The 20,646-nt window shown below is 62.0% G+C and overlaps 2 long non-coding RNA genes across 3 annotated transcripts in view; one reads left to right on the top strand and one right to left on the bottom strand.

Annotated features, from left to right (window-relative positions):
* Nucleotides 1-20,646, bottom strand: part of LOC149123478 (uncharacterized) — a 427,738-nt gene that overhangs the window by 93,892 nt on the left and 313,200 nt on the right. The window lies entirely within an intron of this gene.
* Nucleotides 4,277-6,239, top strand: LOC127490916 (uncharacterized). 2 transcript variants are annotated; one of them, XR_016217134.1, is made up of 2 exons: nt 4,277-4,551; nt 5,878-6,239. It is a non-coding gene; the product is annotated as an uncharacterized LOC127490916 (long non-coding RNA). The 2 variants fall into 2 exon arrangements; XR_011380368.2 differs by lacking the exon at nt 4,277-4,551 and adding an exon at nt 4,558-5,752.

Raw genomic sequence — 20,646 nt, 5'->3', positions numbered from 1 at the left:
CACACTGGACAGCCAGAGAGCAGAGGGGCAATCAGCAGGCTCAGGCTCTGGGTCTCCTTGCACGCAGCTCTGGGCAGCTTGCAATCCAACCTGCCTGCTCCCGGCGCCCTGGCCGCCGCCTCCTCCCAGCCTGGCAGCCCTTCCAGCTCGCCCAGCCCGGGTGCGTTCCGGCCTTCTAATCTTTCTTTTCTATTTTTTTCTTTGAAAGGCAGAGAGATGCAGAAATTTCCCATGTGCTTTTTCACTTCCCAAATACCATCAGCAGCTGAGGTTGGGTCAGGCTAAAGCCAGGAGCCAGGAATTCCATCCGGGGCTCCCATGAGGGTGGCAGGGAGCCAAGGACTTGAGCCATCACCCGCTGCCTCCCAGGGAGTGTTTGGAACCAGGAGCAGAGCTGGGACTCAGACCCAGAGCGCGCCAATACGGGATGCGGGTGCCCCAGGGAACGTCTTAGCTCTGTCATCTTCTAAAACACGAATCAGTGCGGATCGCGTATCACTCTCCTCCATTCACCTGCTGTAGCTCCCCGTGGCCTACAAGAAGAGGTCCAGGTTCCTCTTTAGAATATCCCACCCAGAATGCCTTGGCCAAGCCTACGCCACCCGTATCTCAGTTGCCGGCCTGCCTCCCTCACGGGTCTCCAGGTGCGTGCTGGGCTTTTGACCTTCACTTGACAAATCCCTATATTCATTGCCCGAGGCTCAGGTCAGATGTCCCCTGTTAGACATTTCCACTGCCCACCGTGTGCCTCAGCTCCCCCCAACAAGATGGGATTTAAAAACTGTGGCTTTTCTTACTTGAAAGGCCAAGTGGCATGGGGAGAGAAGAGAGAGAGACAGAGAGAGAGAGAGAATCTTCCATCCACTGGTTCACTCCCCAAGAGCCTTCAATAGCCACGGCTGGACCAGGCTGAAGCCAGGAGCCACGAACTCCATCCAGACCTCCCACATGGGTTCCAGGGCCCAAGCACTTCGGCTGCTTTCCCAGGTGCATTAGCAGGGAGCTGGGTGGGAAATGGGACTCCAACCGGCGCTCCGATCTGGGATGCCAATGTCGCAAGTGGCAGCTCAACCCACTGTGCCACAACGCCAGCCCCCACACATCCCTTTTTATGGTGGTTCTGCCAGGGCGTATCTTCTTAGGGTTTGCTCCTCCTCCCCGCCCCAGCTAGAACCCGTGCGCCCCTGGCTCTCGCCCATCCCGGCCCATCCTGGAAGCCAACAGGGACCGGGCAGCTGGCGCCTGTGCTCCGGATGGGGGGAGCAGGTGTCAGGGCCCCTGGACCAAGAACGTGGCACAGGTGCCTCTGCCTATTTAGGGAGCGGCTGGGCAGCCAGTGCTCGCATTCCTCCCTCCAGGAGGGGGCGCCGCTGCCCCCCACCTCCGGAGAGTCCCCTCTCTCCCCTGCGGTCAGCTCCCTGCCTCCCGGGAGCCGGATGCACCAGATCCTCTCGATTTTGGGGCCCCAAATCCAAGTCCGATGCAAAGCTTCCTTCCTCTGGGGCTCAGACGCAGATGGTGGGGGGCGGTCTCTCCCCTCCTGCAGAGCCCCCAAAACCCCCCACCGGGTTCTCAAGGCTGCCCACCCCCCACCCGAGAATTCACCCAGTCCTTGCTCCTCTAGCCTGGGGCTTGGGGACAAAATCATAAATTTGGAAGACAAGAGGTGAGATAAAGATCATTTGTTGAAAATGCTGTCATCAATCAATGGCCAGAGAGAACACATCCCAGGATCCCCCAAACCCCATGTAACCCCCCACTCCCAGGCTCCTATCCCACTCCCCCCACTCCCTGGGCTTGAAGTTGCCTGGCTATTTTGTCTCCTCCTTCCAGGCTGCGTCCTCAGAGCGCCCTCAGGCCCCTTCTGTTCCCTAGGGAGGGCTCAGGACAGAGACGCCCCCTCCCCCTCCCCAGCCGCCCCCCTCCCCCCCGCACCACATTAATGATCACATTTCTGAGAGAGCCTGGAGGGGAGATTCCCAAACTCCTAGGTGCAGAGTTTCAGGCTGAGGATGAACAGATAAATAATGGCTTGCCAAATTAATTAATTATTTTATTAGCCTGAGTAATTATTAATCAGGCCATTAATCACCCAGCTGTGCCCTATGAATAGAAATTACGTGGTGGGGGGTGGCGGTGGAGCCGGTCATGGCTCTGGGGTCTGGCAGCGTCTGCACCGTCTCCCCGTGCTAGGAAGATTCCGGAAGGTTCGTGGGCCTCACTCTTACAGATTGGGACCGGCGTGGGGTCTCCTTGGCTGGACACTTTTGCAATTTCAGTGTCTGCTCTCAGAGGGGGTGCACACAGAGGAGAAGGGGAAGGTGAGCCAGGGTGGGCGGGGACGGGAGCCAGAAGACGAGCAGGTGCCCTGGCACCGCCCACAGCCAGCCTCAGGGGGACCAGTCCTTTGATAGGAGAGCCATACGGGAGTTTCCAAAGTGGCCAAGATTTACTATTTAACTTTTATCTCTTTGGAAGGCAGAGACAGACAGACATAGCTCTCCCATCTGCTGGTTCACTCCCCAGGTGGTCGCAGTGGCTGTGGCTGGGCCAGGCAGAAGCCAAGGCATGAGGAGCTCCATCCAGCCTGCCTCCCGTGTGGGGGGCAGGGACCCCCACTTGAACCGTCATCTGCTGCTTCCTGGGGTGTGCATGGGCAGGAAGCCGGCCTGTAGCAGAGCTGGACTTAAACTCTGGCTCACCGAGGCGCGAGGGGGACACTTAGCCTCTGCACCAAATGCCTGCCCTGAGACTGGGGCTCACTCAGGTGCTGCCTTGCAACTTGATGCTTTGGGACAGCGAAGACAGCAGCAGAGACAAGGGAGGCAGAGCCACGGGACAGGGGGCAGAGCAAGGGGCAGAGAGAAGGGGGCAGTGTGCCGCTGGCACCTCACCTGGGGGTTCAGGCTGGGACCCGCGTCTGTGTCGGGCCAGGGTGGCTGGCGATGCCCTCCCAGGCCGTCTTCCCCAGGCTACCTGCCCTCTACCTTCCAGGACGTGGAGTGGGCTTCAGGTCTTGGGCTGGCCCCTGGGACTCTGTCCACTGGCTCCTGGGCTCTGAGGGAGGGGAGAGGTGACAGATTCCACCTGCGTTTGACACCCCGAGGCCCCTCTGGGAGTCTCATTGCCATCCGGCCCGCGGTCAGGAGAGCGAGCATGGTGCCCCTTGCCCGGGCCTCTCTGGGGTCCCTCTGCCCAGGCCTGGGTCACTGTCTGTTCATGGTAGGCTTCGCTCTTTATTTACAGTAGATCTTCCTCTGTTTATGACCTGTGTGAGCTCAGTTTCACTGGCCAGTCCCTCTCCCAGGCACTGTTTGTTTATTCCTGCCCTGGGTATGCTCTGTGCAGGCCCGACCCAGGAGGGCGCAAGGTAAGGGGCAGAACTGGGCCGAATGCCTGGACCCCAGGGGGCTCGGGGAGGTGGCCGCTCCCCAACTGCAGGTGAACGCAGGGATCCCTGGGAGATCGGAGCCGCAGGCCCCCACCTGTCTGCGGGCCCAGCCCGGAGTGTGGGGGGTGGCTGTCCGCTGGGCGTCCCTGTTCAGTGTATCCCCTGGGCAGAGCTCTGGGGGCAGGGCAGGGGGTCAGCTTCGGGGGCAGCTTCTGACAGGACAGAACCCGACCTGGGATAAACACTAAAGCCAGGCCTGGAGCCCAGGCTCTTGTTTGGAATTCTTGGCGGCCGCGATGGTGGTGGTGCGGGGAGGGGGTGTGTGTGAGGTGGTGGGCGGTGGGCGGTGGGGGGGAGTGGAGCAGGTAATGGCTGGTCTGGGGGTGCAGAGGCGGGGGCCCTGCAGTCCTTGGCATTTGCTCTGGAGAAAGGTCCAGCCAGCATCATTGAAGTCCCTAAAAACGGACTTGGGGTCTCCTGACCTGGCGTCATGCCACCTCTGGGGGGTGGTGCGGAGCCGCCATACCTCGTGACCCCCACCCCCAGCCCGGGCTCGGGCTCTCGCCTGACTTCCACCGGCTCTGTGAGGGGGGGAGTGGTAGGGTGGGAAAGAGCAAGGGCCAGGCTCCCGCCCCCTCCTTCGCTGCAGGTCCTGGGCGTTATCTCAGCAGGCTCAGGGCACCCAGGCCAGCCGGGCTGGAGTCCTTATCTCGCCTGCAGACAACTCATCTCCCTGCTGGGTTGGTGGGAGCATTGTCTCCCCTTTTCCGTGCATCGCAGACATGCCTCCCTCGGACCCCTCCGCCCTTTCCGGCCGGCCGGACAGCTCTGGAGAGGAGGGCGCCTGTGTCTTCCCAGCTCCCTGCCCGGGGCTCCCCGGCCCTGCATCCCGCACGCAGGCCTCTCCCGGCTCCTAGCGCACAGGCTCTCTGAGCCCTCCCCTCCAGGGCCCTGTGGCCTAAGGTTCTTTGCCGGGTCCCCTTGCGCCTTTCTCAGACACGTGGAGCCGGCTCGGCCCCCACCGCCGCGGGTCTCCAAGCCGCAGACGGCGGAGGGGCGGCGCAGTTCCGCCCACTGCCGGCAGAGGGCAGCACGCCCGCAAACCGCGGCGGCCCGGCGCGGAGCGTGAGAGAGCCGGGGCGGGGTCGCCCGGGTGAGAGGTGGGCCTGAGGAAGCCGGTAGCCGGGGGGCTGCCTGCCTGTCTGGAGGACAGAATTCGCCAACGTGTATGCCAGGGCCACCAAGCGGGGTGAAAAAAAAATCTCTGGGCCTTTGCTCCCAGCTCTGTGACAACAGCTAGCGATTTGGGCACTGTCACACGTCAGATCCTCCACAGTGCTCATGAGCTATAATTTTAATTTCACCGACGGACACGCTGAGGCCAAGGAAGGTTCAATCGTGTGGCCAAGGTCACGCAGCCGGGAGTCGGCCGGGGTGCGAGTCCGTGGTCCCTGTGAGGTGGCCCCTGCCTGGGCTCGGGGTGGGGTGGGGTCTGCGGCCCCTTTCAGGAAGGGGCCTGGCCGGGGTCCCCTGGGGCGGGCGTCCGGCCCCCTCCTTCCGGCGCCCAGCAGGGTTCAAAGGAGGGGCTGGGAAGCTGGGAGGGGGACCCCTGCCCCCGCCAGCCTCCCTCTGGCCCGGCCAGATGCCCTGGGGGCCTGCAGACAAGGGCCGGAGAATGGGGCGGCCATAAACAGTGTCCGGGCTGTAAACCAGCCTGGCGGAGGCTGGAATGTGGACGGATCCGGGAAGGATTTTCCGGCGGGTCTGGAGCCTGATAGCATCTTTGGGGCCCTGGGGTCAAAGGGGAGCCCGCCCCCTCCCCTCCCGCCTCCCCGCCATCCTGTCGTGCTCTCCGCCTCCTCTCCTTCTTCTAGAGCCTTCGGCCCCGTTCCGGATGCGTGTCCGTGTGTCCCGGCCTCGGCTCCCAGGGCCGCCGCAGGCTGGGGGGCGGCAGGACCTGTCTGCCTCGCTCCCCGCAACCCGGGACCGGGGGGGCCCCGCGCCTGCACCGTCGCCGAGGGGCGGCGAGGCGGGACAGTGCCCGGCGCTTAGTGCCCTCGGCTTCTGCGGCTCTAAGCGCTGTCCGTGTGTCTGCCGCTGGCCGCTTCTCTCCCCTGCACAGGGCCCAGCCGCGGCTGCCTGCTTCCCCCGCGTCCTCGCGGGGCCCGGAAGGAAGCCGCCGGGTGCGGGGCGTCCGAGGCGGGCGGGACATCCCCCCGCCCTCCAGGCCGGCGGCCATCCCGCCTGCGACCAGCAGGGGGCAGCAGACGCCCGGCCTGGGAGACGCGGGGAGGGCGTGCCCGGGCTCACCTGGCCCTGGCGCCTGCGGGAGAGCAGAGCTGCTGTGTGTGGCGAGGCCAGGTGTGTTCCAGGTGCCTGCTCCTGACTGTGTGTGTGTGTGTGTGTGTGTGTGTGTGTGTGTCTGTGTGAGGGGAGGTGGGAACGAGGGTCCTGCCCTGTGGTTACTCACGTTGTGCCACGTACAGGAGCAAAGCTGTGTGTTCCAGAATGCACCAGAGGACCAGCGCTCTGGCATAGTGGGTAAAGTCGCAGCCTGAAGGCTAGCATCCCATATGGAAGTCGATTCAAGTCCCGGCTGCTCCACTTCCACTCCAGCTCTATGCTGTGGCCTGGGAAAGCAGTAGAAGATGGCCACGTCCTTGAGCCCCTGCACCACTGTGGGAGACCCGGAGGAAGCTCCTGGCTCCTGGCTTCGGATCAGCTCAGCTCTGCCCATTGTGGCCATCTAGGGAGTGAACCAGTGGATGGAAGACCTCTCTCTCTCTTTCTCTGCCTCTGCCTCTCTGTAACTCTGCCTTCAAATAAATAAATAAATCTTTAAATAAAATGCACCAGACTCACCAAATCGGCATCATACAGAGACTGTCTCATGGTCCTCTCCCCTGGTCTTCAGCCGAGGGAGCTGAGGCCCAGAGAGGGCAAGCCGCTCGGCTAGGCTGGCACAGCAGGTGTGTGGCACAGCGCTGCGCAGCCGGCTGGGGTTCTGCGGCTTTAGTGTGAAGCCAGTGTGGGAACCGTGCCAGGCAGAGCCGCGGGCCCCAGGGCAGGCTCCTGCTGGTCCTCCCCGCAGCCCCTGCCTCCGGCTCCCCGTCTCTGCCCAGCCCCTTCCTCCCGGCCCAGCCGGATACAGGTGTCTGAGACTGGGGCTCTTGAGGACCAGTCAGTAAGCGCTCCCGTCATTGCTCCGTGGCCGCCGTTCGTGGAGTCAGATCGCTCCATCGCGTGACCCTTCCGCAAGCTCCTAAGGCCTCCTCATTCCACACAGCAGGGGACGGAGGCACACACTGGCCAGGGGCCTTGCCCGAGCTCACACAGGCGGCAGCCGGCCAGGCTGTCCCGCACGTACCGTGCACTAAGCACCCTGAGTCCTCACAGCAGGGCCAACCCCGCCCCGGCAACACCCGTGGGTGCTCACGGCAGAGGAGCCAGGTTCTGTGTGAGTTCTGAGGGCTCCGTGTTGGCCCATGCGGCCTGCTGGTCTTGAACTTCGCCTCCCCTGGGGTTTGTTAAAGTGCCCGCGCCCACTCGGGAGTCCCGGGCGGGGGGGGGGAGCCTGAGCCGCTGCACCTCTGTGAGTTGGTCCAGTGCCAGGGCTACTGGGGCCGAGATCTCTTTCCTTCCCTGAACAGCAGGCTCTCCCCGCCTCCTCCGTGTCCCGTCTGTCAAGTGGGAGGACCCCAGGAGTCTGGTTCTCCGTGACTCTTTCCACCCCACCCCACGGCCTTAGGCCAACTCTAAGCACTTGGCCTTGGTCCTGAAGACCTCCCTGTGGCCTCCCAATTTTTTCAAAAATATTAATTTATTTATTTGAAAGGCAGAGTTACAGAGAGGCAGAGGTAGAGGTAGAGATAGAGGTAGAGGTAGAGGTAGAGGTAGAGAGAGAGAGAGAGAGAGAGAGGTCTTCCATCCACTGGTTCACTCCTCAAATGGCTGCAATGGCTGGAGCTGCACCAATCCAAAGCCAGGAGCCAGGAGCTTCTTCCGGGTCTCCCACGTGGGTGCAGGGGCCCAAGGACCTGGGCCATTTTCTACTGCTTTCCCAGGCCACAGCAGAGAGCAGGATCAGAAGTGGAACAGCCGGGACTTGAACTGGTGCACATATGGGATGCCAGCACTGCAGGTGGCGGCTTTATTGGCTATGCCATAGCGCTGGCCCCTGCCTTCCAAACTCTAAAAAGAGGTTTACTTTTTTTTTTTTTTTAATTGAAAGGCAGAGTGACAGGAGGGGAGAGAGAGAGAGAGGGAGAAAGAGAGAGAGAGAGGTCTTCCATCTACTGGTTCACTCCCCAAATGGCTGCAACGGCCTGAGCTGCGCCAATCTGAAGCCAGGAGCCAGGAGCTTCTTCTGGGTCTCTCATGTGGGTGCAGGGGCCCAAGGACTTGGGTCATCTACTGCTTTCCCAGGTGCATCAGCAGGGAGCTCGAGCGGAAGTGGAGCAGCAGGGACTTGACCTGGGGCTCATAGGGGATGTTGGCGCCGCCAGCCCCTGGCCTCCCAATTTTTAACAGCTTGGAAAATGAAGGCCTGTTGGTGGTCCCTGCAGAACGAGGACCCAGATTCCTGGCTCCCAGATGAGTGCCCTGCTGCCGGGGAGGGGGAGCGCTGGGGACTCCGTGAAGCTGGTGGTGCTAAGCCCAGTAGCTACCGAGGGGACGTGGAAACCTGGGAGCGGGGTACCTTCCCTTTCTCGGCGCCTCTTCCCTGCTCGTGCCCCCCCCCCCCCCGCTGCCGCAGTCCGTCTCAGGCTGCCCCTAGACCCCCTGCTTCCTGCTGGCCGGCTGTGAGTGTGACCAGTAGGGACCAGTTTGCAGGACCAGTTCCACTCTCCCTTCCTGCAGCCCCGTCTGCACCTGCACCCCCTGGGGCTGACACAGGGACACCTCCCAGTCTGAGAGGGCCTGGAGCAGGCAGGGCGCCCCGCCCCGGGTCAGGGGCATGCATCTTCTTGCAGGAGCCAGGCCCCCACACATCCAGGGGTGGCGCTTGGCTGGCCTTCCTCCTGGCCCCGGGCTGGGGGGCAGGGTGGAGCACCGTGTCCTAGCCTGGCCTCCCCAGGGCTCTGCCCCCTCGCGTACCCCTGGAGGATGCGTAGACCTTGCTTGCCAAGGCAACCACCCCACAGCTGGGGTCCGGGTGGCTGGGGAAGAACTGGGAGCCCAGGTGCCCCAGCCCCAGCTCCCTGCAGGACCCTGATTGGCGAGGACAGGAGCCAGGAGCCCTACTTGCCTTCCCCTGCCCGCTGGGTAGGAACCAGGAGGGCCGAGCCACTCACTGCAGGATTGGCCGCCCACTGAGTGCGTCCCGGGCACCAGGTGCTGGGAGGGCATCGGATGCGTGGGCTCCACTTGGGTCTTGGTAAGAGAAAGCGCAGGGCGCTGGTCATGGGCTGGGGAGTGGGAGGGTGGCCCCGGCAAAATCAGAACAGAGAGGCAAGGCCAGGAGGGTCCTACTGGGGCTGAGGAAAGGAGACCCCCCCCCAGCTCCGCCTCTGTGTGCGGGCTCCAGCCTGCAGATGGTGACCATGCTGTCACACCGCCTTGCCCCTCCATTCCCTGAAGAGTGACAGCATGCGGCCAGGATAGCCAGAGTCACCCCAGGGTGCTACAAAATTCACACTCCTGGGCCCCTCTGGTCTACAGACCTGGCTGGATTCAGGGGCCGGTGCAGCCAGGGCCCCACTGCTCCCAGCCACCTGCCAACCTGCGCTGTACAGGCGCCGCCTCCGTGCTGGCCTCTCGATGCCAGCCCCAGCCACGTTCACGTAGACCCCGGGGGCTCCTTCATCCCCACGAGGCCCCCTGACCTCCACGGAGGGCTTCCTCCTCTCTCTGCGGGCTCCTCTTCCTTCCTGTTCCTGTCCCCTGCCTCTCCTCCCTGCTGGCCCCCGTTCCTGATAACCTGGAATACATTCAGAGGATGTTGTCACGGCCCTCTCCTGGGACATCTGTCATCTGTCCCCAGTCCTCCTCCAAAGGGGTCCGTGGTTGGGAATCCTGCGTCTGGGATCGGGAGGAGAGGGGTCGTCCCCCACCCTCGGGTCCCCTGTTCTGTCCGCTCCCTGCCTTGCAATCCATCACCTGTTCCTGCCCCTCCTTCCTCTTCAGGGTTTCAGAAGTGTTTGTTTGGTTTATAATGGAGGCGAAAAGCTAGAGTAATCCCCAGGGAGAAACCCCTCCCATTCCAGCAGGAGGGATTGAGGGCGGATGCCTGGAAGAACTTCCCGAGCTGTGGAGAGCAAGGCGAGGATCAGCTCTTGGCTTGTAACCCTCCTCCTCCTCCAAGCCCCTGGGCACATTGCCCTCGGACCTCTCAGTGAGCGTCCACAGAGGCTCCTCAGGGCCCTGCTGACGTTGGAGGGTGGGCTGGAGACCCTCCCCGCCCGGCCTGCGCCCTCCCCACTCGCTGAAGCCTTCCCTCATCTCCGGGCGACAACCAGGGGGAGCTGGGAGTGTGTGTGTGGCCATGCACTCTCGCCCCAGGGCCGCTCTGGGGCTGTCTCCCCCAGACCCTGGGGTCGGCTAGTGGAGAGTTGGTATGTGAGAAGGCCAAGCGGATACCTAGACCTCCCTGTCCCCACCCCCCTGCTCCCACCCCCCAGCCTGGGGCCCCAGGCCACCTCTGCCACTTGTTGGTCTGCAACGCTGGCCCTTGGGCCAGGTCAAACTCAGGAGCCTGGACCACTCCGTGGGGTCTCCCCCCCCAGAGGGGGATGTCAGGGGCCAGAGTGCTTGGGTCATTACAGCAGCCTCTGGGGGTGGGGCATGGGAGGGGCGCTGGAATCCAGAGTGGATGGAGCCCTTACTGAAACCCATGCACTCCGACGTGGGATTTGGAGGTCCCAGACAGCGCGGGGACGGCGAGGTCAAACACCAGCCTTGCGTGGTGGGGTGTAGGGAGCACGGAGCGCATGGGTCCTGATGCCCCCTCCGTGCCCAGGCGGCCAGAGCCCGGTCCCTGCGCCTGCACGTGAGAGCAAATTTATAGGAACGATTCAAAGTTGTCCACACAGAGAGCGTTGCCACGAGGTCCTTGCCGCGTTCCTGGGGGGCGGTGCGGGCCCCGGGCGGGCGAGCTCCGGGCAACTGAGGCCGGGCGGGAGGAAGCTTGCTCAGGACGTGGCAGCCGGTGCGTGGCGGATGAGAAGCCCAATGGGGCCGGCCTGTCTCCCCTTCTAGCGTGCCCCCACAGCCGCCCTGGGGCTGGGCCTCGGCGAGCACGTGGGGCACTGGGGGCGGCCGCCCCTGCACCAGCCCTCGCTCGGGGGCGGTGGGAGCCCCAGCTGCCTGTCCTGCCCCTGCGTGGCCACAAGGGGGCTCCGGGACCAGGATTTTTTTTCTCCCCCGTCTCGTCCAGCGCCGGAAGAATTCCCAGTAATCCTAGCGCTCACAGTTTCCCTGGAAGTGCTGGTCATCCTGCCGCCGCCTGGCCGGGTCCCTGCCAGCTGCCTGGGGGGAGGGGGCGGGAGGGCGCAGCCTTTGCACGTCATAACCTGTTCCTTCTCCCGGGCAGTCCTCCCACTTGTCCACCCGCCATTCCTGCTGCTGCCAGGGAGGAGAGACGGGGCGGGGGGAGCCACCCTTCTGGGTTTTTTAATTAATTAATTTTGCATCACTCTTGCCCCCCCACCCAAGGCTTGAAGTGCTTGTCCTCTTTCGGGTCCTCTGACCGCTGGAGCCCAGACTCCACCCTCCTGTCCCCTGCAGCAGGAAAGATACAAGCTAGACTCCCTGAGCAGAGCCAGAGCATGGGCGTCTGGGGGCCGCCAGGCACAGGGAAGCTGCCTGTTCCTCCAACTCCAGGGTCCTCGGTGACCCTCGGCCCCCAGCCGGGCTTCGCTGGGGGCCGGAGTGTGTGTGCTGGGTGTGGTCACTCAGGTCCTCCAGCTGCTAGGCTGTGGGGTCTTTCAGAGGAGTGGGAGGGAAGCCCCTGAATTGATCCGTCCCCTGGCCCCTGGCCGGGATATACAGTGAGCCGGGCCGTTGTCTGCATCAGGTTCTTAGAGCGTCATCAACCTACGAGGCAAAGGCCGGGTAGACGCAGGGGAGGCCCTTCCTGGAGAGAGAGAGGCACTGCAACTCCGCACCCTCCGCGGGGCGTGGAGGGCTGGCCCTCTGCACCCCCGTTTGCTGAGCAGAGCAAGAAAGCACCCACGTCTCTTTCCCGCCCGTCTTCCTGACTGAGAGACGCTGGCCCCAGGCTCGGACACAAGCGGCCGCCTCTGTGCCTCCGTGCCCACCTGCCTGGTGGGGCTGCTGGGGGCTCCGGGAGTGAGTGTGTGGGGCGCACGCAGCCTCTCGCTCCTGGAAGAGGGGGAGATGTGTCCATTTCTCAGACAGGAAAATGGAGGGGGAATGATGCTAAGACCCAAGGTCAAGATCTCTGCTGGATGCGCTCGAGCGGGAAAAGTTGGGGTTCTGGGGGCCAGCATCTGGCCTGTGCCTCAGGCTGCCATGCCTGGGTTTGACATCGGGCTCCGGCTCCTGACCCCAGCTTCCTGCTGATTCACATCCTGGGAGGCAGCCTTGAGGGCTCACACGCTGGAGTCCCGGCCACTCACTTGGGACACCAGCTCCCGGCATTGGCCCAGCCCCAAACACCAGCCTATTGCAGGTGTTTGAGGAGTGGGCCAGCGGGTAGGGGCTTGCTCGCTCTCTCTCTTACAAAGAATCAAATAAAAACTAAAGTGAAGTCAGGAGGACTGGCATTGTGGCACAGTGGGCTAAGCTGCAGCCTGCAGTGCCGGCATCCCATATGGGTGCGGGTTCGAGTTCCGGCTGCTGCACTTCCTATCCTGCTCTCTGCTGTGGCCTGGGAAAGCAGTGGAAGATGGCCCAAGTCCTTGGGCCCCTGCACCTGCATGGTAGACCCGGAAGAAGCTCCTGGCTCCTGGCTTCAGATTGGCGCAGTTCCGGCCGTTGCGGCATTTTTTTAAAATTAAAAGGAAGAGCTCGGGTTCCCTCCTTGCTCCGCCGCACCTCGTTGCCCTTCTTGGCTTCCTCTCCTCGCCCCCCTGCGCTGTCTGCCCCTCCCCTTCAGCTCTGCCTCCTGTCTCCCCTGCCCCTCCACCTGCCTCCGTCCACTTGCTCTCTCCCAGAGCCCTGAGTCACAGCTGCAGACCCGTGGCCCAGGCCTTCTCCCCGGCCTCCCTGACAGGTGCACGCCTGGGGAGGGGGAGGTCGGTGGCAGTGACCTCTGGCCCACGTGTGGGAGCCCAGCAGGCCCCACGGGCCCCAGCCCTGCGGGGAGGCTGAGCCATCGGCAGCCGTGTGACATGGCTGCCTTGGAGGACGACGTCACAGAGGAAGCAGTGGCGCAGGGGTTCGGAGGGGTGAGCTGAGGTTTGCCAGGGTCACTGGGGGTGGGGAAGGAGGCAGTCCTGCTGGAGCGACCCTTAAGAGAGAGGGTGAGGAGAGCTTGGGAGACCACCAGCGGCTCGGTGTGGCGGGAGCGCGCCAGGGGCTCTGGGGGAGGAGAGGGGCACAGCCCAAGACCCTGGTCCCTGCTCACTGAGTGACAAGGGCAGGCAGGAGCTGGGGACGCGGGAGGCTGCCTGGGGCCCTTGGGCCCTGTGCACTTGCTGGCCACAGGAAATGTGCCTGATGGATCCTGTGCCTCAGTGGACCCCTCTGATGATGTGTGTCTTTCGGAGGTAGGCAAGGCAGGCCATGTTGCTTTCTTTCTTTTTAAAGAAATAGTATGTATTTATCTGAAAGGCAGAGAGAGAGAGAGAGAGAGAGAGAGAGAGAGAGAGAGAGAATATCTTCTATCCACTGGTTCACTCCCCAGATGGCTGCAACAGCCAGGACTGGGCCAGGCTGAAGCCAGGAGCCAGGAGCTTCATCCGTGTCTGCCACCTGGGTGCTGGGGCCCAAGCACTTGGGCCACCTTCTACTACTTTCCCAGGCACATCAGCAGGGAGCTGGATTGGAAGTGGTGCAGCTGAGACTTGAACCAGCGCCCCTAAGGGATGCCCGTGTTGCAAGCGGCAGCTTTACCCGCTACGCCACCACACAGTCCCCAATCGTGTGATTTCTTGAGAGCTGCAGTATGAGTGTGCTGAGTTTGTGTAACCAGGGAAGGCTTCATGGAAGAGGAGGGCTTGGTGCCTGACCTTAAAGGATAACTAATTTATTTATTTATTTTTAAAGGTTGACTTATTTAGTTGAAAGGCAGAGTGAGAGAGAGAGGCGGAGGGGAGATACTTTGCATTTACTGGTTCACCCAGCAAATGCCCGTAACAATGAGGACTGGGTCAGCCTGGAGCCAGGAGCCAGGAGCTCCACCCAGGTCTCCCATGTGGGTGGCAGGGACCTGAGCACCTGGGCCATCACCTACTGTCTCCCAGGTGCGTTTGCAGGAATCTGAATCAGGAGCGGAGCAGCCAGGGATGTGGGCGCCGATATGGGACATGGGTGCCACGACACTGAACTAAACAGAGAGGGGTGGGGCCGTGCGAGCCGTGTCTAGAGGTCGCTGTGCCTGGCTGGCCGTGGGGGCCAAGGGGCCGGCTCTATGGGGAGGAGGGGGTGCTGCCTGGCAGAGCAGGAGAGGGTCTTGTGCTGCCAGCAAGGTGCATGAGACACACGTGTGGACGCAGTGTCTCCGGGCTCCCCAAGCTGAGCAGCAGAGAGCCTGGGATTGGAGGGACAGGGTCTCTGGGGATGCCTGGGAACCGGGAACATTCAAATGAGATGCAAATCACATGGCAATCAGCCCCGCCCCCCACACCCACACCCACTTACTTGCCTGAAGTCTGTTTTGTCTGAGCGTGGCCACGGGGCACAGAGGGTCCCATACCCTTTATCACCTCGGCCATTGGCCAAGCCTGGCCTGGGCAGGGGTGGGTGGCCCACTGAGTACTGCTCTCAGCCTCCCCCGGGCCTGGGGCTGTCCCTCCTGTCCCTGTGGAAGCATCCCAAGCCTGCAGAGCGTTCTCCATTGCTCTGAGAGGGAGAGTGAAGGGCAGGTCAGCAAGGTGACGGAGACAGAGGGTCCCAGACAGGGAGGCTGGAGGCTGAGGGGCAGTGCGTGTGGACGGCCGGGGAAACCAGGGGGAGACGGCCCCCGGGAGCAGAGAGCACCCCCAGAGACACCGAGAGACGGGGACAGGTGGCGAGAGCTCTGCTCGGGTGTCTGCCCGGGGCGCCTCCGTCGGCTTCCTCTCGCCCGTCTGCCTGTCCCCGGCCGCCCGTCCCTTTGTCTGTCTAGCCCTTTGTTTGCCTGTCTCCCTCCCGGCTCCCCCTTTCTTTCTCCTCTGCTGCCTGTCTGTTGGTCCAGACCTCTCTGTCACTGCCCTCTGCCTGTCCGTCTCTGCACGGGGCGGAAACCCCTGCGGGGGTCCTGGGACTGTGGGTCCCTGGCCTCTCATCCTCCTGACTCTGGGTTTCCATCTCCGGCTTCCCAGGGTGCCCCCACGCTCCGCTTCCCAGCAAGTCCACGAGACCCAAGGGTATGTGTGGTGGCTGTATTTACAATGGCGCAGGCATCATGACAAAGGGTTTAATGCTTTTGTGTGTTGGAGGGGCGATACTGCTCTTCAACCTTCTCAGGACAAAGCAGGAAGACAATCATGACTGCAGCATGAGGAGCAGTGGTTAGACACCCAGAGGGACTTCCCAGATGAGCGGCGTGGGAACCATCAGCACAGGACAACTCCAGGAGGTTAAACCACCCCCTTCCCAGTCTCCTGTGGAGGAGTCCCCAGGCATGAGGCCGGGCACCCTGGGCTTCCCTAGGCAGAGTGTGCGTGTCGGGAGGCAGCCTCTCCCAGGCTCCCACCTGAACAACCTCTCAGGTGGCTGCAGGGCCTTGAAGAGAGGAAGATCGAGGAGGAGGAGGAGGAGGAGGAAGAGCACCTGTCTCCCCACCCCCACCCTGCTGCCCCCGCCAAGCCGTGAGAGATGGCTGCTGGGGACGGAGTGATGTATGTAACGCAGATAAAATGTCAGGCATTCTAAATGGGCCGGAGATGCCGCCAGGGCGGGGGAGGAGGGCGGAGCAGGGGGGGAGGAAGGGAAAATGAGCTGTGGGTGCTCACCAGGGACCCGCGGAGGGGTGGGCCCGGGAGGCAGGAGCCCAGATGAGATTTTGAAGAGGGAGCGGGGCTGGGGGCGGCGGCGGCGGCGGCGGGGGCGGGGGCCCGGAGCTGCTGATGTATAGCGGTTTCATAACTTCCTCGGTATTAAAGGCAGGTTCATGGCGAGGGCAGCGCCATCCATCACCCGGCTGAATAGGGCTGGGATTTGCCGAGAGGAGCGCTCTCTGTCTGCCGTGCCTGCCCGGCGCGGGGAGGGAGGGCCAGTCAGGGACGCCCCTCCCCACGCGGGGAGGGGGGCGGGGGCGGACCCCAGGCCGCTTTCCTGGGCGAGGGGCAAGTGGGTCCTCCGGCGGTTGGAGCAGGGGCTGGGAGGAGAGGGGCAGGGGCTTGGGGGGACCCTGGGGGAGGGAAACTGGGCAGGAGGGTTGTGCATTTGAACATGAAATTGATCACATGTAAATATAATGCAAATGGAATGCAAACGAGGCCAGGATTTGCTGGGTCCACAGCTCAGGCATTCTCTTCCTTGGACTGAGAATTGGGGCCAATGTGCATGGGGTTTCCATGCCTCGCGCCTTGCTTACTTGTTAGTAATATTTGAGAAAGAGAGAGAGAACTCAAGATGTCCCTTGTTCAGGGCCTGGACAAGCCAAGGTGGGGCCGGTCTCCTGGGTTCCCTGGGAAGGGGTGAGGTCACCCCCAGGGGTGGCACCCAGGCGAGGGTGAGGGCACTGGGTTGATGGGGTCAGGGCAGCTGGGGCTCGGTGGTGAGGCAGACGGTGGAGGGAGTCCGCAGCCCGAGAGCAGGTAGGACAAGGGTGTGCCGTGCCTGGGAGCGCCCAGCCCCCGCTCCACGGCCCTTGACAACTCAGCAAAAAGCAACCCTCAGCGCACAGGGACTCATTTGCATTCATTATTATTTTTAAAGTTTATTTCTTATTTGAAGAGAGAGAGGGAGAGAGAGAGAGAGAGAGAGAGAGGGAGAGAGAAACATCTTCTATCCATCCGCTGATTCACTCCCCAGATGCCCACAACAGCAGGGGCCAGACCAGGCCAGAGGCAGGAGCCAGGGGCTCTGTCTGGGTCTCCCCGCGGGTTCAGGGGCCATCATCCGCCTCCCGGGGTGGGCAGTAGCAGGAAACTGGACCCCACGCACTCTGACACAGGCTGTGGCTGTGCCAGGTGGCGGCTTAATGCTCCATGGTCCATGGGTATTTATTTAGCACCTACTAGGTACTGGGCTGTGGGCCTGTGTAGGAGAGGGAAGCCCGAGGGCGGAGCTCCCAGGATCCAGCCTCCAGCAGGACCGTGGGGCCTGTTAGCCCTAAGTGCCACAGCTGACAGGTGGTGATGAGGGTCCGGGGTGGGGGGCGGGGCACGAGCAGCAGAAGGAGCAGGGAGTGCACGCAGCACGTGGCACTGCACTTGGGTCTTGAGAGTGATGGGAAGTGTTCAGTGGCAGAGCCGGGGTGGGGAGGGTGCTCCGGGCCAGGACCACAAGGCCAAGGCGAGCTTTCTAGTGTGTTGGGGAGGTCAAGCCGAGGAGGCGGCTGCTGGGGGCTCCGGGTGGGGTGTCTCCAGGAGGGGTGCTCAGGGCCTGAGAGGGCTGCGGACTGAGCCGGAGAAATCAGGCGTTCGATCGCTGAGTCCTGCAATGCGCATTTTCTAAAACATTATTTTTTTCATTTTATTTGAAAGGCAGAGAGACAGGTGGCGGGACACATCTCCCACCTGCTGGTTCACTCCCCAAATGCCGGCTCCAAGCCAGGAGCCTGGAACTCAATCCCATTCTCCCATGTGGGTCGGCAGGGGGCGCAAGGACCCGAGCCATCATCGGCTGCCTCCCAGGGCGCGTGTTGGCAGGGAGCTGGGTCAGAAGCAGAGAGCTAGGGCTCCACCCCAGGCCCTCCGATAGAGGGCGTGGGCCTCCCAAGCGGGGACTTAGCCCGTGTGCCAGACGCCTGCCCTCTGCTATATGTATTGTGTTGCAACAGCTGCAGGTAGGGAGAGCAGATGCGGGCCCTCCCTCTGGGAAGGTGGTGGTGGTGGTGCCCGCCTGGAGACCTGGGGAAAGGAGAGCAGGGCCCTGCAGGTGGGTCCTCAGGGCGGTGCCCAGCGGAGCAGGGATTCCCGGCTCCGGTCCGACGGTCCCTGATGTTACCATGCTCAGAGGCAGTGGAAGGGGGAGCTGGATGGAGTGGAGCAGTGTTGGGGGCACCGTGCAAGAGGGCTGGAGGGGCAAAGGCAAGCGACAGGGCTGGAGACGGAGCCGGGGCCTGGGTGTTGGGCAGGCAGGGCGCGGGGCTCTGGCATGCCCTCCCCCACTCGCTGCGAGGCCTGTCTCCGAGAGTCCTCTCCACTGCGCTGCCCAGCCGCTGCGGCCCACTGGACCCGTGAGAGAGCTCCACTCCCTCGGCCGGGATCTCGCAACCGTGCCTGCCGCTGCAGGGCCCGTGGCTGTCTGTCGGTCTGAGGTCTGTGTGGTCCGCTCAGGATAATCGCTGCGGACAACTCGAGCACCGCTCAGACAGATGGTCCGGCCTCCCGGCCCCGACATCTCCCACCACTGCATCAAGCCAAATTACTCAGCCCCCCCCAGCCCCGGGCTCTGGCGAAATCCGATTAACGAGGAGAGAGCTGCACTGAGCTGACAGCTCCTCCGATAATTGCTTCCCAAGTAAGCAATGCAAATCAGCCCATCCAGCCTCTTCCTGCTCCTCTCCTGGGGACCCAGGCACCCAGGCAGCGGGAGACAGGGGAGGGCACTTGTGTGGGCGATGCTGGGTAAGCTGTCGCCTCCCTCCGGTTCTTTGAGGTGGGGAGCGAGCGGTGGTGAGGCTGAGCCAGGGCCCCTCTGGCTGTGCGTTTATCTCAAGGAGAGGGGGTCACCTCTGCCTCCTCCTCTTAGAGGAGAATCCTAGGTACCCATTTCCCTGTAAGGTAGATGAAGGCAGAGATACAGAACACAAAAGGACTGGGGCCGAAGCTGGTAAGAACCAAATGGATGTTTGGTGCGGTGGTTAAGATGCGGCTAGGAAGCCGGTGTCCCACGTCCCAGTCCCGGATTCCAACCCAGCTCCACTTCTGATTGCAGCTGCCTGCTAACGCGTGCTTGGGGAGGCAGCAGGTGATGGCTCAAGTCCTTGGGTCCCTGTTTCCTGGCTCCTGGCTTCTGCCTGACCCAGCCCCAGCTCTGGGAGCGTTTGTGGGGGGGTGGGGGTGGGGATGAACCAGCAGATGGAAGATCTTTCTCTGTTTCCATCTATCTGCCTTTCAGATAAAATTAAAAAAAAAAAAAAAAAAGACTTGGCGGCCCGCACTGTGGCACAGCGGGTTAATACCCTGGCCTGAAGTGCCGGCATCCCATATGGTGCCAGTCTGAGACCTGGCTCCTCCACTTCCTATCCAGCTCTCTGCTATGGCCTGGGAAAGCAGTAGAGGATGGCCCAAGGATGGTCCCTGCACCCACGTGGGAGACCCGGAGGGAGCACCTGGCTCCTGGCTTCGGATCAGCTCAGCTCCGGCCATTGCGGCCAATTGGGGAGTGAACCAGCGGATGGAAGACCTCTCTCTCTCTCTGCTTCTCCTCCCTCTGTGTAACTCTGCCTTTCAAATAAAAATACATAAATAAATAAATAAATAAATAAATAAAATCTTTAAAAATAGTGATAATAAAAAGACTTTTGGAAAGCAACGGGGTGATGAACTCACAGCCCAGCGCCCCTAGTTCCTCAGTGTGGGGAAGTGGTTGGGAGTGGGGCCCGTGGGGCCTGCAGGGAGCTTGCAATGTGAGTCCCTTTCCCCCAGGCTGGGGGAGAGACCTGAGGGTTAAGGCCCCACTTGTGGGAAGTGGGCCGTGTTGCAGGCATCCCTGGAGACGCGAGGCCTCTGACCCAAGCTTGGGCCTTGGAATGAGAGGGACGTGCCCTTGGCCTGCAGTGGCTCCTGCTCTCCTCACCTCTCAGGGACCCCTCTTCCTGTCCCCAGGGCAGGACACTTTTTTTTTAAGTTGCCATCGTAACCATTTTTTAAAAAAGATTGATCTATTTGTTTGAAAGGCAGAGTTACAGAGAGAGAGGCAGAGAGAGAGAGAGAGAGAGGTCTTCCATCTGCTGGTTCACTCTCCCATTGGCCGCAATGGCCAGAGCTGCACTGATCCGAAGCCTGGAGCCAGGACCTTCCTCCAGGTCTTCCACGCAGGTGCAGGGACCCAAGGACTTGGGCCATCCTCCACTGCTTTCCCAGGCCATAGCAAATAGCTGGATCAGAAGTGGAGCAGCCGGGACTCGAACCGGCCATCAATATGGGATGCCAGCACTGCAGGTGGTGGCTTTACCTGCTACGCCACAGCACCGGACCCAAGGGGGGGGGCAGTTTTAAGGGCCTGTTAGTGCCTCTCCCATAATGCCTTTCCTTCCTACATCGTCTCCTCTGGCTGTCTTTCTCTGACCCCCTCATCCCACCTCCCGCTGACCCTGGAGACTGACAAGTGCTTTCCTTGCTCTCCTGAACGCCCAGTCCCCAGCCCTGGGCTGCACCTGTCCCTGCCGTAATTGCAATCTCCATGGCTGAGTGGCCTGGCCTTGTCCTTAGTGTCGTGGGTCTTACCCATTTCTGTGGCCTGGAACCTGCACACCCAAATTAGCTTCTGCCTGAGACCCTGGCTGCGGGCATTGCAACACCTGTGCCGCCAACCCGCATGGAGCACAGGTTCTAGCTGGCTGGTGCAGTGAGCACGTTGTGGCATTAAGTCAGCGTTATAAAAGAAGACACAAACTCCAGCGATGACTCCATTAGCAGCAGAGATAATTCAGGGACAGAGACATTAAGTAGCTTGCTCAAGTTCACCACCACTACTTGCTGGGATTCCAATCCTGGCTGCTTCACTCCAAAGCCCCGCCCCACACCCAAGGCCTCTGCTACCTGCTGTGCTGCCTTTTCTCTATAATACTCTTTTTTTTTTTTTTTTAAAGATTTTATTTATTTATTTGAGCGGTAGAGTTACAGACAGCGAGAGGGAGAGACAGAGAGAAAAGTCGTCCTTCGTTGGTTCACTCCCCAGATGGCTGCAATGGCCAGAGCTGCACCGATCCGAAGCCAGGAGCCAGGTGCTTCTTCCGGGTCTCCCACGCGGGTGCAGGGGCCCAAGGACTTGGGTCATCTTCCACTGCTTTCCCAGGCCACAGCAGAGAGCTG

This window comes from Oryctolagus cuniculus, chromosome 11 (genome assembly GCF_051225735.1).
Source record: "Oryctolagus cuniculus isolate XC-2025 breed Fujian yellow rabbit chromosome 11, ASM5122573v1, whole genome shotgun sequence".
Taxonomy (NCBI): Eukaryota; Metazoa; Chordata; class Mammalia; order Lagomorpha; family Leporidae; genus Oryctolagus; species Oryctolagus cuniculus.
This window is presented reverse-complemented; position numbering and strand designations above follow the sequence as displayed.